The sequence below is a fragment of the Oryctolagus cuniculus genome, chromosome 7 (assembly GCF_051225735.1).
Source record: "Oryctolagus cuniculus isolate XC-2025 breed Fujian yellow rabbit chromosome 7, ASM5122573v1, whole genome shotgun sequence".
NCBI lineage: Eukaryota > Metazoa > Chordata > Mammalia > Lagomorpha > Leporidae > Oryctolagus > Oryctolagus cuniculus.
In genome coordinates this window covers 35,171,451-35,189,532 of record NC_142873.1, presented here as the reverse complement: position 1 = coordinate 35,189,532, position 18,082 = coordinate 35,171,451, and the positions used below count along the sequence as shown (strand labels likewise).

The 18,082-nt window shown below is 38.5% G+C and overlaps 1 long non-coding RNA gene across 1 annotated transcript; it reads right to left on the bottom strand.

Annotated features, from left to right (window-relative positions):
* Positions 1-3,766: 3,766 nt before the first annotated feature.
* On the bottom strand, positions 3,767-17,878 carry LOC149125407 (uncharacterized). Its single transcript, XR_016211409.1, has 3 exons — positions 17,464-17,878; positions 11,733-11,917; positions 3,767-4,204 (listed from the first exon to the last, which is right to left on the bottom strand). It is a non-coding gene; the product is annotated as an uncharacterized LOC149125407 (long non-coding RNA).
* Positions 17,879-18,082: the final 204 nt, after the last annotated feature.

Below are 18,082 nucleotides of genomic sequence, written 5' to 3'. Positions count from 1 at the left end.
CGGATTCTGTCCCGGTTGCTCCTCTTCCACTCCAGCTCTCTGCTGTGGCCCAGGAGTGCAGTGGATGATGGCCCAAGTCCTTGGGCCCTGCACTCGCATGGAAGACCAGGAGAAGCACCTGGCTCCTGGCTTTGGATCAGTGCAGCACACTGGCCGAAGTGGCCATTTGGGGGGTGAACCAACAGAAGGAAGACCTTTCTCTCTGTCTCTGTGTCTCACTGTCTAACACTGCCTGTCAAAAAATAAATAAATAAAAAAGCAATTACATAGCAAAAGTTTTTAAAAATCTCACAATAGTAACAAAAAAGAATAAAATATTTAAGAATGAACTTGGCCAAATACTTGAAAGAATTGTACCCTGAAAGTGATTATAAACATTGGTGAGAGAAATAAAGGAAGACAGAAATAAATGGAAAGTCTTGCTGCATTCATGCAGTGGAGGACATAACATTGTTAGCATGACAATACTGCCAATGCTGTCTTCAGAACCAATAGTATCACCATTCTACAGATCTAGTAGTATCACTGTTAAAATCTTAAATGTATTTTTATAGAGATAGAAAAAAAGAATCCTAAAATTCATTCATATGGAAGCACAAATAGCCAAAATAACCATGAGAAAGAACAAAGCTAGAAGCATCACATCCTTGATGTCAAATATATAACTAAGCTACAATAATTAAAACAGCTTGGTATTGATACAAAAACACATGCATAGATCAATGAACCAGAGTAGAGACCCTAAAAATATACCCATGTCTATATGGTCCACTGAGCTTCCACATGTGTGTCATAAGACACACTGGGAAAATGATAGCCTCTTCACAAATGGTGATAGGAAAATGGTATGTAATATGCAAGAGGATGTCATATGTCTTATATCATACAAAAAATCAACTCAAAGTAAGTTAAAAGTTGAATGCAAGTTCTGAAATGTAAAACTTCTACATGAATAGATAAGGGGAAATCGGTCTAGCTACTGATTTTTGGGGCATGACACCAAAAACACAAGCAATTAGTCAAAAATAAGCAAGTGAGACTGTATGAAACACAAAACCTTCTTCACATCGAAGGAAACAATCAACAAAGTGAAGAAGTCTACAGAATAAGAGAAAATATCTGCAAATCATGCATCTGATAAGACATGAAGATCTGATATGTACAAGGAATATATACAACCTTAGAAAACTAGAGTGAAATATAAATAACCAGATTTTAAAATGAGACACAAGCTTGCATAGCTATTTAGGCAAAGGAGACATACAAGTGGTCAAGCAGTTTATAAAATATGTTCCAGGGCAATGCAAATCATAACCAGAATGAGTCACCACCTCAAATCTGCTAAGCTGGCTGTGGTAGAAAAAAATTCAAATAAAACACAAAGATAACAACAGTTGTTGAGGATATAGAAAAAAAACAGAATATTTATACACTATTGGTGGGAATGTGAAATAGTGCTGCCACTATAAAGAAAACAGTACGGAGATTCCCTTCAAAATTAAAAGCTGAACAAACACATGATCCAGCATTCCCACTTTTAGATAAATGAGTATATCCAAAAGAATTGCAAACAAGATTCCAATGAGGTATCTGCTCTTCCAAATTCATTCCAGTATTATTACCGAATACCCAAGAAATAAAAACAACATAGATATTCATTTATAGTTGAACTAAAAGGAAAATGTGGTATAAACATAAAATGGAGTATGAATCAGCCTTTAACAAAAAGTAAATCCTGATATATTGCAACAATATGAATGAGTTCTGAAGACTTTATGCTGGATGAAATAAGTCAGTTCCACAGGCTCAAATACTACACAATCCAATTCATATGAGGTATTGAATACAATCAAGCTCATAGATCCAGCATTGCCAGGAACTGGATGAAGTCAGGATGGGGAGGTATTTTTCAGTGAGTATGATGCTTCAGTTACACTAAATAACTAAGATATAATGTTTCTGTTTAATAATACTGTATTGTACACTTAAAATGTATGATAAATTTCATATTAAGAACATTTCCTACAATTTGAAAGGAAGAAAACAAAAGTAGGTGGGATGGACTGAGAAAGGGAGGAAGAAGGAGAACAAAAAACAAAAGCAAGACTCCTCCCCCTCCTTTTATGACACAGGTCTTTTATGCAAGTCCATATCTTCCTTTGTAGATCAAGGACACTAATACATACTTCAGAATGTTGCTATGGTTGTTCATTGAGAGCAGATATTTAAGGTGTTAACTCCCTAAGACAGAACTAAATGGTAAACATTATTGTTACCTTTTTATTATTGCTTCCTTTAAAGAGATTTTCCTTGATCTACCAGCTTAGATAAATATCCTCACCTAGATACCCTCTGTACACTTAAAATGCTTAGCACATAACTATTACAAGGTGCTGATATTAGTAGATATATTTTGATCTTCCCACTAAACTATCAATTTATGAAGGCTCTGGCAGAGATTTCTAGACATCTCCCACCACACATTCTTTTCTTTTTTCACTGAGTGAATGCCTTAGGTGTAGCTGTATGAATTGCTTTCCAGAAGTTCCTTTCCCTTTCCTGCTTCATAAAATCACCCCAAAACTTAATGGCTTAAAACAATAACAATAGTTTTATTATCCTTCAGATTTTCTGTGGATAAGCAATTCAGAAAAACTTGGCAGGATGATTTGGCTTAGACTTGCCTGCAGTTTCAGCCAGATGGAGATACAGTTAGAAGAATAGAAGTGTAAAGCCTGAACATCAGGGGATTGGCTGAGAATATCTCTTTCCATGAAGTCTGGGGGCCTCTCCATGTGGTCTCTGTATGGTCTTGTTTGGACTTGGATATAGCACAGGGGCCTCAGGAAAGTCAGATTGCTTACATAGTAGCTCTTGAGTCCAAAAGCAAGGTTCCTAAGGAAACCATCTGGAAATTATATTGTCTACAATTATTTAACACTGTAAGAAACACAGTGCCATTTTTGCCAGTCACAAGCTAGCTAAGATTCCAAGGAATGGTGCATAAATCCCATTTTCCAATAGAAGGGCTATCAGTGTCTTATTATAAGAAGAGTATATGGAATGTAAACTCATAAATAAGTTTTGATCCAAAAGAATGAGATCTAAAATAGTTTGACCCAAAAGAATTTTGATCCAAAAGAATGAGAGTAGCAATGTTGTTGAAACATCAATGCAATCACTTAGACAATATAGTGGTGGGCTAGGAGTACTTGACATTACACAGTGAACAGTTTCCTTTCCATTCATGTATACTTAAAGATGTAAATGTTAGAAGGGTTGATCAGATATTCTATAAAACAAAATGGAAGTATATATGAATATTAACAGTGACAGAGAATCCTACTCTCAGAAATGAAAGAGAAAGTATTAATATGTGTTCTATAATCCTTAAAATAGATTATAAAAGAAAGTGATAAACAACTTTGCCTTAATTAATTCAATAACATATTTAGTAAAATCCTTTAAAAACAACTTCAAAAACTGGTATAATTAGAACTAGAAAATTTAAGTAAGTATATACATTTTTTAAAGAAATAGAAATTGTTAACAAAAATCTTAAAACAATAATACAAACTTCAGGCTACAATCATTCACTGGTATATTCTAACAAACCTTAAGAAAGCAATGATATACACAAATTCTTCACTATAAAAATTGGAAAACTTTCCAAATGTTTTATAGGTCCAGGTTAATCTTAAAGGACAAAGATATTATAAGGTCAAGAAATTACAGACTGAAAAAAAAAAAAGAAATTACAGACTGATATCTGTCAAGAACATGGATCTAAAATGATTAACAAAATATCAGAAAAATCTAGTAAAATGTAAAAATGACATGATTCCATCCCCAAGTAGTTAATGTAACACTGAAAAGAATATGTGAGGCCGGTGCTATGGCGTGGTAGGTTAATCCTCTGACTGCAGCGCTGGCATCCCATATGGGTGCTGGTTCTAGTTCTGGCTGCTCCTCTACCAATTCAGCTCTCTGCTGTGGCCCAGGAAAGTAGTAGAAGATGGCCCAAGCATTTGGGCCCCTGCACCTTCATGGGAGACTGAGAAGAAGCACCTGGCTCCTGGCTTCAGATTAGCACAGATCCAGACGTTGTGGTCATTTGGGGAGTGAACCAACAGCAGGAAGACCTTCCTCTCTGTCTTTCCTTCTCTCTGTCTGTAACTTTACCTTTCAAATAAATAAATAAAATCTTAAAGAAAAAGAAAAGAGCATGTAACATTAGCAAATCAGTCTCATAAATGCAGAATTATAACAATTGATACAAAAATGTTTAATACAATTCAGCACCTGATATTGAAGCTTAGTCCCCACTATGGTAATATTGGTAACATTTTTTCCAGAGAAACCTTTTATTTAAGGAATGCAATCTTTGTGCATTTCGTAAGTACAACTTTCAGAATATAGTGATTCTTCCCACCATGCTCACCATCCCACCCACACTCCCACCCCTCTGCTTCCTACCTTTCCTATTCCCAGTCTTATTTTATACTAAGATCTATTTTCAATTAACTTTATACAAAGAAGATAAAGTCTATAGTAAGTTAGGAGCTCAAAAATTTGTATGAAAAAAGAAGAAAAAATAGAAAAAGAAAACCTGTTTCTTAACAGTCGAGACAAGGGCTGTTCAAAGTCATTGCATCTCAAAGTTAATTTCACTTATTTTTTTTTGAGAAAATTAATTAACTTTAAAGAAGCATCAAATTATGATAAAGCTTTTGTGAGCACTTAGACATAACTGTATCTTATGAGACATAAGAATATCCTTCACTAAATATGTTAAAAGAAATACATCTTTGGGAACAAGTTTTATCATTACTTAAAGAAGCACCTAGGGAAACTAGCAATGTAGTTGGACACTTTGGCATAGCTAAAACTTATGAGACATAAGTATATCCTTCACTTAATACACTAAAATGGAAAAAAACTTTGAAAACAAGTTTTATTGCTAACTCTCCTAATGCAACTCTTTGAGGGCAGAAGTCCTGCATGGGAAGTTAGTGCACAATGACTCCTGGTGTTAATTTAACAATTAAAACTCTTCTGTATGATACAAGTGGTCACCCTAGGCTATTGACACAAATTGCCTATGATATGGAAGTCTTTTGAATCCACAAACTCCATAAGTATATAGAGAAGACCATAAGCAAAATGGAAGTTCTTTCCTCCCTTCAGAGAAAAATACATTCTTCTTTGATGACCACTTCTTTCCACGGGTGACTCACCCATAGAGGCATTCATGAAGGATAGTTTTTTGCCCCAGTGTCTTGGCTTTCAACATCTCAAATGCTCTTGTGGGCTTTTCAGCCAAACGAGAATGCTTAAGGGCTGAACCTGAGGTAGGAGTGCTACATAAAGTGATTGTCTTACTATAAATCTGCTGTATACACTGCTTCCCATGTTAGAGCATTTGCTCCTTTTTCATTCTATTATTATTATTACCAGACACTTAATCCTATTTACATGATCATTTTAACACTTAATCCTATCCATATGATCACTTTAACACTTAAAATACTATTTTTACTCCCCAGCTTAAGAGAATTTGGGGTCTCATGGCAAGTTTTCAAACTATACCTGTTTAATATAAGAGTGAGAATAAGAGAGGGAGGAGATGTACAGTTCAGCACATGCTCAATTGGATTCACCCCTAAACATAGAATTAGAAACCTGCCAGGGGATTCCAATTCAATCCCATCAAGGTGATATGTACCAATGCCATCTCACAAGTCCAAGTGATCAGTTTCAATTCATAATTGATCATAATGATAGGATTAAGTGTCAAAGGGCTCACATAAACAAGACTAGTATTTTCTAATACTGATAGAATTAAAAAGGAAAGAACAATCCAACATGGGAAGCAGGATACACAGCAGACTCATAGAATGGCAGATGTCCTAAACAGCACTCTGGCCTCAGAATCAGCACTTAAAAATTTGGGTCCAGCTAAAAAGCCCATGAGAGTATTTCAGGCATGGAAAGCCAAGACATTGTGGCTAAAAAAAATGACCTAAATTAAATATCTGTGTGAGTGATCCCAGCAGACAGAATGGGTCATCAAAAGAAGGAGGTACCTTTCTCTGAAGGGAGGAGAGAACTTCCATTTTGACTATGGCCTTGTCTAAATAAGATCAGAGTTGGCAAACACAAGAAGCTTCCATAGCCTTGGCAGCTCATGACAAGAGACTGGGGTGATTACTGACGCCATAAACAAGGGTGTCACTTACTCCCAATGCAGTATCTCTGTCTTTCATGTGTTGTACTATGTGAATTAATGTTATAACTAGTATTCAAACAGTACTTTATACTTTGTGTTTCTGTGTGGGTGCAAACGGTTGAAATCTTTACTTACTATATACCAAATTGATCTTCTGTATATAAAGATAATTGAAAATGAATCTTGATGTAAAAGGGATGGGAGAGGGTGTGGGAGATGAGATGGTTGCGAGTGGGAGAGTGGTTATGGGGGGGGGGAGCTGCTATAATCCAAAAGTTGTACTTTGAAAATTTATATTTATTAAATAAACGTTAAAAAATTAAATAAACTATACCCTTAGAAGTAAGTCCATGGGAATGTATGTGGAACAATACAGCTTTACAATTACAAACTTTCTTCGCACCATGCCCAACCTCCCACCCACATTCCCTCCCCTCTTCCTCCTACCTCTCTTATTCCCACTCTTATTTTTTACTAGGATCTATTTTCAATAACTTTATATGCATATAACTAATTCTATGTTAAGTAAAGAGTTCAACAAATAGTAAGAAAAATAAATAAATTGCTACTCAACAGTCAAGACAAGGGCTGTTCAAAGTTATTGATTCTCAGAGTCAATTTCACTTCTACAGATTGCCTTTTAGGTGTTCTATTAGTTATTATGGGTCAGGGAGAACATATGGTATTTGTCTTTGGGACTGGCTTGTTTCACTAAGTATGATGTTTTCTGGTTTCATCCATTGTGTTGCAAGAGACCGGATGTCAGTTTTTGTTTTGCGCTTTTTTGTTTTGCCGCTGTGTAGTATTCCATGGTGTACATATCCTGTAATTTCTTTATCCAGTCTTCAGTTGACAAGCTTTTGTATTGATTCCATGTCTTAATTATTGTGAGTTAACCTGCAATAAACAAGGAGGTGCAAGTAAGTCTTTCATATGCTGATTTCTTTTTCCTTGGGTAAATTCCCAGGAGTGGGGTGGCTGGGCCATATGGTAGGTCTATATTCAGATTTCTGAGGTGTCTCCATACTGTCTTCCTTAGTGGCTTTACCAGTTTACACTCCCACCAACAGTGGATTAAAGTAATTTTTTCCCACATCCTCACCAGCACTCATTGTTTGTTGATTTTCATATGAAAGTCATTCTAACAGAGGTGAGCTAAAACCTCATTGTGGTTTTGATTTGCATTTCTCTGACTGCTAGTGATCCTGAGCATTTTTTCATGTGTCTGTTGGCCATTTGGATTTCCTCTTTTGAAAACTGACTGTTTAAGTCTTTTGCCTATTTCTTAACTGGGTTGTATATTTTGTTGCTGTTGAGTTTCTTGATCTCTTTCTATATTCAGTATATAAATCCTTTTTAAGTTGTATAGTTTGCAAGTATTTTGTTCCATTCTGTCAGTTTCCATTGCCTGATTGTTTCTTTTGCAGTAAAGAAGCTTCTCAATTTGATGTAATCCCATTTGTCAATTTTGGTTTTGATTGGCTGTGCCTCTGAGTTCTTTCCAATAAATCTTCATCTATGCCAATGTCTTGAGAAGTTTCCTCCATGTTCTGCAATAGTTTGATGGTATCAGGTAGTACATTTAGATCTTTCATCTATTTTTAGTGGATATTTCTTTAAGGTGTAAAGTAGGGTTCTTGCTTCATACTTCTGCATGTGGTGATCCAGTTTCCCTAGCACCATTGTAGAAGAGATTTCCTTGCTCCAGGGATAGATTTTAACACCTATGTCAATGATAAGTTTGTTATAGATGCTTGGATTGATTTCTGACATTTCTATTCTATTCCATTGGTCTATCCATTTGCTTTTGTACCAGTATCAAATTATAGCTGCCCTGCAGTATGTCTTGAAATCCAGTATTGTGATGCCCCCAGCTTTGCTTTTGTTTTGTAAGACTGCTTTATCTATTTGGGATCTCCTTTGTTTCCATATGAATTTCAGCATCGTGTTTTCTACATCTGAGAAGAATTTGCATGGTATTTTGATTGGTATCACACTGAATCTGTAAATTGCTTTCAGAAGAATGGACATTTTGATGATACTGATTCTTCCAATCCATGAACATGGAAGATTTTCCCCTTTTTGTGCCTTTTATTTCTTTCTTTAATGTTTTGTAATTCTCATCATAGAGATCTTTGTCATCTTTGGTTAAATTTATTCCAAGGTATTTGATTAGTTTTGTAGTCATTGTGAATGGGATTGATCTTAGAAGTTCTTTCTCAGCTGTGTATACAAAGGATGTTGATTTTTTGTGTTGATTTTATATCCTGCTACTTTACCAAATCTTCTATGAGTTTCAATTGTTTCTTATTGGGGTCTTTGGATCCTCTTTATATAGAATCATTTCATCTGCAAACAGGGATAGTTTGACTTCCTCCTTCCCAATTTGTATCCCTTTAATTTATTTTTCTTGCCTAATGACTCTGGCTAAAACTTCTAGGACTGTATTGAATACTAATGGTGAGAGTGGGCATCCTTGTCTGGTTCCAGATCTTAATGGGAATGCTTTCAACTTCTCCCCATTCAGTAGGAAGCTGGCAATGGGCTTGTCATAAATCGCCTTGATGGTGTTGAGGAATGTTCCTTCTATACCCAAATGCCCATCAACAGTAGACTGGATAAAGAAATTATGGGACATGTACTCTATAGAATACTATACAGCAGTCAAAAACAATGAAACCCGGTCATTTGCAACAAGATGGAGTCCCGGTCGGGGTGCTGGATTCTGTCCCAGTTGCCCCTCTTCCAGGCCAGCTCTCTGCTGTGACCCGGGAGTGCAGTGGAGGATGGCCCAAGTGCTTGGGCCCTGTACCCACATGGGAGACCAGGAGAAGCACCTGGTTCCAGGCTTCAGATCAGCTCGGTGCGCCAGCCTCAACACACCGGCCGCAGCAGCCATTGGAGGGTGAACCAACAGTAAAGGAAGACCTTTCTCCCTGTCTCTCTCTCTTACTGTCCACTCTGCCTGTCAAAAAAAATAATAAACATTGGGTTATATCTAAGAGATGTAGCAGTCAGTTGAGCAAGACAAATAAATCGGCACTGTATTATTATCCAAAGGATGAAATAAAGACCCATGAGTCCACATCAATATACTATTTATAGTTAAAGAGTTATACTATTATATACTATATACTATATAAATATATATATAAAAATTTATAAATATACTATTTATAGTTGAATAAAATGTGTAGGGGGAGACATACAAATTTCCAAAGAAAGATTCCCAATAATTTTTGTAGATTGCCTCCCCATGTAAGGAAGTGAAGACAACTTTCCATTCCTTCATTTTGGGCCATGCTTAATGAGTTTCAGAGATTGTAATGCTGAAAGGGGGAAAATTAACTTTACTGTGGAGAAACCGAACTAAATAATCTCAACCAGGTGATCAAGGTTAATATTGACAGTGAAAATCATACTGATGTGCATTGTATTGATACGATGTGGTAAGGATAGTACTTCACCTCTAAAGCCATCCTTCCAAAAACCCATCTAGTCATGGTCACACCATGAGATGAGTCTCAAATGGGGGACATCCTATTAAATATCCAACCTATACTACTGAAGTGTGTCAAGGATATCAAAATCAAGGAAAGCCTTTGAAAATAGACGGGAGGTGTCTAAGGAGATCCTAATGCAGGTCATATAAAAGAAAAGGATCATTGAGTAAAATCTAAGGAAATGCTGATTAAAGAATGGACTTTTGCTTAAAATAACGTACCAATAGTGGCTCATCAGTTGTGGCAATGTATCATACTAATGCTGGGTGTTAGAAGGGGAAGGTTGGCATGAGAATTCTCTGCACAATCTGCAACTTTTCTGTAAATATATATCACTTCTAAAACACAGTTTATATAAAATATTTTAAATTATTCAATCGATGTTTTTATGATTTAATAAGCTGATTATAAAGTTTATATGGATATTCAAACATCTTCAACAGTAAGATGATCAAAATAAAAATAAAACTCCAGTGCTGGGCCTGCCTCCACAGCCTGAGTCCTGATGGGTTTCAAGCCAATGCCAGCATGAGGCTAGCACCCACAAAGCCCACCTTTGGGCCAGGTCACCAGAACAGCACTCATGGAACAGCATTCAAACCAGCCTTCAAGCCTGACCAGTTCCTGGGCAGCCCCAAGGGCACAGGATCCAGACTGACCAAGAACCATGCCAGCCTACAAGGCCCTAGGTGTCAGGCCTGCCCTATTGCTAGACCAGCCCCTACTGATCCAGACTCTAGTCCAGCACCTGCAGAATCAGACCCTAGTTCCATGCTGGTGCCAGGTTGGTACACATGAACCTTAGCTCCAAGTAGTCCCCAAGACCTCATGCTGGAAGTCGTGGTCCCAAAATCTGTGCCAAGTCCCACAGATAAAGCTCTATTAGACAGGGTTCAATACCACCCCTGCAAGCCCAGGTTCCATACTGGCTCCCACAGACCTATACTTCAGTACCATCCTTCCCAATCCACATTTCCTACTGCCCCACATGGACCCAGGACCCTGACCTATCCTTGCAAAGCTAAACTCTAGCCTTAGTCCAACCTGTAGAACAAAGCTGGCCCCCATGTCCTCTCTCAGACATAACTTCTAGGCCAGCACCCTATCTTAGTCAAGAAGAGCTGATTTGAGGTATTTTGTAAGGAAGATACACTTACTCAGTTCACAGTTTTTCAAGGCTAAACTTCCATGATCAGGCAGCTCTTTCTGTTTGGCCTCTGATGAAGTGAGCCCCATCTGGATCACAACACGATGGAGAATCAGACAGGGTAACTGCAGTGTGCCTAGGAGGTCAAGTGCGTGGGCTGCTCTCACTTTGTAACAATTTATTCCCATGAGGATCATCATCCTATAAGAACTGCATTTGTCTCTTCTGAGAGTGCTATTTTCTGTAAGCTAACTATTCTAGCACATCAATATTGCCACACTGGGGACAAAGATTTGGGTATATATATTTTGAAAGGACACACTGAAACCATATACAAACCATTTCACATTGGCACACTCAATCTCCAAGCTGATCCTGACAAAGGTTTGATTCTGATTTTCATGGCCTGTCTCTTGACTAGGCCCTGTTGACCCAGGATCCAGGCCTATTCCAGTGGGGTAGCACCAGAACCACTCCAGTAGATCCAGGACCCAGATTCATCGCTCAATTACGGCTCTGGGGTCATCTCTGCAGACCCAAGAACCACATGCACCATGCAGCTCAGGTTTCAGAGTGGCCGAGCACTATGCCAGCACTCACTGTGGATTTGGGTTTAAGGGCTGCCCTAAGTCTGGCCAGTATCTATGAATCCAGACTTGAGACTGACCATTGCATATTCAGGCTCCAGTCCCATACCCACAGATCTGGGCTCCAGGATTACATTATCAAATCAGTCACAGATCTACTACAATGGATGCTGGTGCCAGCTGGCCCTTGTGGACCCAGACTCCAGACTCAATCTCACATACCAGTGTGCCAGGCCTACCACGTGCTAACCCAGGCACCAGCCTACCTGAGAATTCCAGCTACAAGTCCACTGTAGAATGTACCAGACAACCTGTCCAGAAGTCTGGATAAGCTGACTCTGCAAACTGCTGACTTCTCTGTGGTTGCCAGTGTGAGACAATTGCAGTACGTGTCTGCTTCTTCAAATGAGGCCAGAAGGATCCATGAGCAACATATTAGGAAATCAAACAGCTCCACAGCAAACAAAGAAATAATCCAATTTAAAAATGCACAAAAGATTAGTTGGACATTTCTGAAAAAAAATACGTACAATTGTCTAACAAATACTAACTTCAAAAAGTTCATGGAAGAATTAAATTCTAAGTTTATTTTGCTGTAAAAAATGAAATCCCTTTATAGTTTTTTTAAAATACACATTTCTGTAACATTTTTGAATCCAGTTATACATGGATTTCTGATACTTTTGTATAAAAATAAACTTTTCCTTTAATTTCACTTTTTAGAAACATTTTAAAGTACCCTCTGCATGAAACAAAAGCTCAACATCACAGATAATGCAAATCAAAACCACCATGTGGCATGATCTCACTAAAATTAGAATCCAAAGATAAAAGATAACAAGCATTGGTGAGTGTATGGAGATACTAGAGCCTTGCATAGTGTTAGTGGGAGTGTAAACTAGTAGAGCCATTATGAAAAAAAAGTGTAGAAGTTTCCCAAATAATTAAAAATAGAGCTGTCATGCAATATAGCAATCCCACTACAAGGCATATACAAATCTATGCTCTCTCATGCTCACCACAGTATAATTATCCATTGCCAAACTAGAGACTAAATGTGTTTGTCAACAGATGAATGAATAGAGAAAATGTGTTATAGGCACACAATTGAATACTACTCAGTCGTTACAAAGGTGAAGATGTTGTCTTTTTAACACTATGTAAGAACCTGGACAACTTTATGTTAACTTTTGGAAAGAAGCTAAGCACATGAAAATAAATGCTGCATGATCTCACTAATATATGGAGTCTGAAAAAGTCGAGTTAATGGAAGCAGAAACTACAATGATGGTTACCACGTGCTGGAGAAAGGGGTAATACTGGAGAGATGTTTGTCAAAACACAAAAAATTTTGCCTAGACCAGAGGAATAATTTTACAATATCTATTTGTACAACTTGGTTCTTATAGTTAATAGCAATGTGCCATATATTTGAACACTGGTTGATAAGCGAGTAGAATGTTCATGTCTCTCCTTAATTAGACTGATTGATAGCCATTATACAATGCATATGCATTTCAAAAATCATTTTGTGAACCATAACATGTATAATTTACTTTGTCAATTATAATAAATATAAATAAATAATAAATAATTTTTAAAAAGAACACTCAAGAACTTATACAATGTTTTCAAAATGCTCTATAAAATTCCCAGGGGGTTAGGAGGTAGGAGCAGTGGAAGATTTTGGTTAACGGCTAGAAATTTTAACTTAATAGATGAGCAAATTCTGTAGACATAATGCACAGTATCATTATTCCAGTTGCTAAAGATGTGTTGCAGACTTAAACTTTGCTGAAAGATTAGATGCTAGGTATTTTCGCCCCCTCACATGCACACGCAATGACTACATGGGGTGATAGATATGTTAGTACACTTATGGTCATCATTTTTATAATATCTATATAACAAAACACTACATTATACACTCACTGATATAAATATAAAGGCTAATATTACAAACCTTATGGAAGAAAATGTGTAGATACACCACTATTATCTTGGAGGAATAGCAGATCTTTTAGACAGGACATGAGAGCCTTCCCAGTGAAGAATAAAATTGATCAGTTGGAACCTCATCAAAATTGAAAAAAGCTTCTGCTCATTAGAAGACATCATTAAGAAATGAAAAGAAAGGTCACAGAGTGGAAGATAGAATTCATGATACATAGATCTGGTAGAAGACTTAAATCCAGAATGTGTAAAGAATTCCAACAAGTCAGTAAGAAGATATATCAGGGGACTGGTCTTGTGGCATAGCATGTAAAGTCACTGCCTGCAATGCCAGCATCCCAAATGGGCACCAGTTCATGTCCCAGCTGCTCCACTGCCAATCCAGCTCCCTATTAATAGCCTGGGGAAAGCAGTAGAAGAAGGTCCAAGTCCCTGGGGCTCTGCCACCATGTGGGAGACCCACAAGAAGCTCCTGGCTCCTGGCTTGGCCAGGCCTAATCCCTGGTCATTTCAGTCATCTAAGGAGTGAGCCAGCAGATGAAAAATCTCTCTCTCTGTCTCTTCCTTTCTCTCTGTAACTTTTTTAAACAAATAATAAATCATAAAAAAGACATATCAATCAGTGGGACAGATAATTCACAAAGAAAAATATATGAATGGACAGGAAGCATTTGAAAAGAAGTTTAGTGTTTTTGACCATCAAAGCAATACAAATTAAAGCAACAATAATGTATCATTACACATTCACCAGAATGTATAACAGTAAAGACTGATAATATTAAACTTTGGTGGGGCCGGCGCTGTGGTGCAACATGTTAAAGACTTGGCCTGAAGAGCCGGCATCCCATACAGGCGCCAGCTCTAGTCCCGGCTGCTTCTCTTCCAATCCAGCTCTCTGCTATGGCCTGGGAAAGCAGTAGAAGATGGCCTAAGTCCTCGTGCCCCAGCACCCATGTGGGAGACATGAAACTGTTGAAATCTTTACTTAGTATATACTAAGTTGATCTTCTGCATATAAAGATAGTTAAAAATGAATCTTAATGAGGGGTGGGATGGGAGAGGGAGTGGGAGATGGGATGATTGCAGGTTGTACTTTAGAAATTTATATTTATTAAATAAAGTTAAAAAAAAAAAAAAAAGCTCCTGGCTCCTGGCTTCGGATCGGCACAGCTCCGGCCATTGCAGGCAACTGGGGAGTGAACCAGCAGATGGAAGGCCTCTCTCTCTGCCTCTCCCCTCTGTGTAACTCTTTCAAATAAATAAAAATAAATCTTTTTTAAAAATATTAAACTTTGGTAAGAATATAGACCTGTGGAAATTTTTCCTGGCCTGCTAGGAAGACTCAAAATAATAAAGTCACCTTAAAAACTTTTGGTAGTTTCTTATAAAATTATATGCCATCTACTTTATAACCAGTATTTCTACTTTCAAGTACTTAGCCAAGATAAATAAAAGTGTATGTACACAAAGACTTCAGCAACAATGTTCATAGCATCTCTGTTCACAATAACAAAAACAGAAAGTATCTCAATTGTCCATATATAGGAAAATGGCACATATCATGATACAGTTATGCAATGGAACTCAGTCACAAGGAGAGATCAATTATAAATATATGAATATACAATTACAAAAATAAAATTTACAAATTTAAACAAAACCATGAAGAAAAAATATTATATTATTCCATTAATATGAGGTTAAAGACAGAGAAAAAAATTTATAAGGCTAAAATTCAGAAAATTCTATCCTTTTGAGTTTGGGGTTGAAAAGTTATTTGGAACTGGGGAAATAATGTTTTATTTTGTTATAAAATTCAAGCATATTAAACTACACACTTATGGTGTATACATTTTCCTCTACATCAAACACACCACAATTGAAAAGTAAGATCAAAGAAAAAAAGGCAAAAGGAACCTGGATGTATCAAGACCTCAAAACACCAAACTAGCTCTGCACTTCTGACCCTCATTTTACATGAGAAAAAAATAAACTTTCTGTGCTACAACAGACTAACGCTTCATGGCAAATGCAGTAGGGATCCATTCTTAATCAGCATGTTTCCACAGTGCCTAGTATCAGAAGAGGAAAATTAAGTATTTGTTGAAGGATATTGAATGTTTACATAGTGAAGACATCTAAGATATTTCCAGAATTTAATGAGTCAGTGGGTTCAACTAATTCCAGAGGACTAAATACCCTACACTGAGAATTCCACTGAGATTCTTTTAAAAAAAAATTATTTATTTGAGAGGTAGAGTTACAGACAGAGAGAAGGAGAGACAAAGAGAAATCCTCCATCTGCTGGTTTATTCCCTAAATGGCTGCAAGGGCCGGAGCTGCGCCAATCCAAAGCCAGGAGCCAGGAGCTTCTTCCAGGTCTCTCACACAGGTACAGGGGCCCAATCATTTGGGCCATCCTCCACTGCTTTCCCATAGTGGAGAGCTGGATGGGAAGTGGAGCATCCTGGACTAGAACCAGCGCCAGTGCCAGAGGCAGAGGCCTAGGCTACTATGCCACAGTGCCAGCACTTGAAATTTTTTTTTAAGATTTTATTTATTTGACAGGTAGAGTTACAGACAGTGAGAGGGAGAGAAAGAGAGTAAGGTCCTCCATCTGCTGGTTCACTCTCCAAATGGCCACAACGGCTGGAGCTGCACTGATCTGAAGCCAGGAGCCAGGAGCTTCCTCTGGGTCTCCCACAGGATTTGGGCCTTCTTCTACTGCTTTCCCAGGCCATCAGCAGACAGTGGATCAAAGAGGAGCAGCCAGGGCTAGAACAGGCGCCCATATGGGATGCCAGCACTGCAGGTGGAGGATTAACCTCCAGTGCCACAGCGTTGGCTCCCTGAAATTCTTAAAATAAGTCTTTTAGGCAATCCATATAATCTGGTGTTGGTTAACAGAAAATGTTGAGACTCTTTTGCTATGATTTATCTTGTGAGATTCCTATTTAGTTTTTATCTTTTCTCTGAGGAAGAGGGAAAAATTACGAGAGCACATTGTGTCCACTTTGAGGAAATGTGGAAATATTCTGAATATGCCACCAGGAAGGGAAGCTTTCAAAGCATGATTGATGGTATGTTGCTGAATTTGGAAAATTCCCGAGTTCATCACCCCATTGGTTTACTTCTGTACAAATACAAAATACCAGCTAGTTTCCCTAGGGGCACCTGCCACAATGAAGTAATTCTTACACATATATGAACCTGTGGGTCTATACTCACTTTGGAATCCTAAGTCTATCTAAAAGAGAATAACGTTAATTAAGCTAGGGCAGGAAATTTCAAGGGAAAGGTCACATATCGAGCAAGGGCTCGCCTTCTCTAGAGAACAATCTTCCTGGTTGTCTTTCTGCTCCCTGCTCCTGGGACATCCCGAGTCATTCAGTTCTTACTCCAGAGAGGAGTTATTTAGCAACCACCAACCACATCTTTTGGATCTAGCGCTCCTCAAAACACCTGCTCTTCTTAAATTACTATGCCTCTCCTGCTAAATATGTTGCAGTCAAATCACCAAATGCGTATCTCCTGAGCCCATGCCTCAACCCACTTCTAGAGCTTATCTACCTTATCTCACCTTCGCTACCTTATCTGACCTTTCCCCCTCTTCTCTGATTCTGAATTCTCATTACAGTTTAGACCTCACGACCACATTTTTTCATACTTCAGATCTGAGCTTGTCTAAAGTCAGTAATAAGCCTATGATTTAACTTCATGGTTTCTGAATCCTGTAAAGATGCTGGCTTCAGACAGCAGTAAGTCGCCATTGTCGAAATCTCACTCAGTGTTTTTAGGACTGAGATGCAATGGAATGCAGCGATTATAAACTAAGCCTTTAGATTCAGATGACTGGATGACATCCCTGGTTTCATCTTGACCATGTTGTTGAAGACCCCTCTGTGCCCCCATTTGGCTCATCTTGAAAACAGCTGCAATATTAAGACTCAGGAATAGTATTGCAAAGAGAAGTACCTAAAATAGCATACGTGTCACAAAGAACTATGTCTAGCATGTTTTAAATAATTAACAACCAGAGAATACCTGGACATGAGCTGCTCTTCGTCCCCTCAGGGACGCCCTATGGCCCCGACACCGGCAGCCCCCATCCTCTCGGGGCAGCGGACATTCTGCCAATGGTGACGACAAAGAGAGCGGAGCTGATGCGGAACGTGAGTCTCGGCCAGAGACTGACAGATGATGGCTTTTGTCACCGTGTCCTGCAGATGCTGGAAAGTCTGCGGGGCCCAGGTGCATCTGTGAACACCACAGGCCAGGGTCTGGAGTCCCATCAGGTCGCCTCCATTAGGCCTCACCATGGTAGTGACGGGAGCCAGCTGCTGACCTCCAGGAAGCTTTTTAAAAGCACGTATTTATTTGAAAGGGAGAGTTTCAGAGAGATCCTCCATGCAGTGGTTCATTCCCCAGGTGGCCACAATGACTGGATTTGGGCCAATCAAGAGTCAGGAGCTTCTTCTGGGTCTCCTAAATGGGTGCAGCTGGAGTTAAGGGGGGCGGGGCTCTGGCTTAGTGATTTAAGCCTTCACCTGTGTGCTGGCTCCAATATGGGTGCCAGTTTGTGTCCCAGCTGCTTCTCTGCCCATGCAACTCTCTGCTATGGCCTGGGAAAATAGTGGAGGATGGGCCAAGTGCTTGGGCTCCT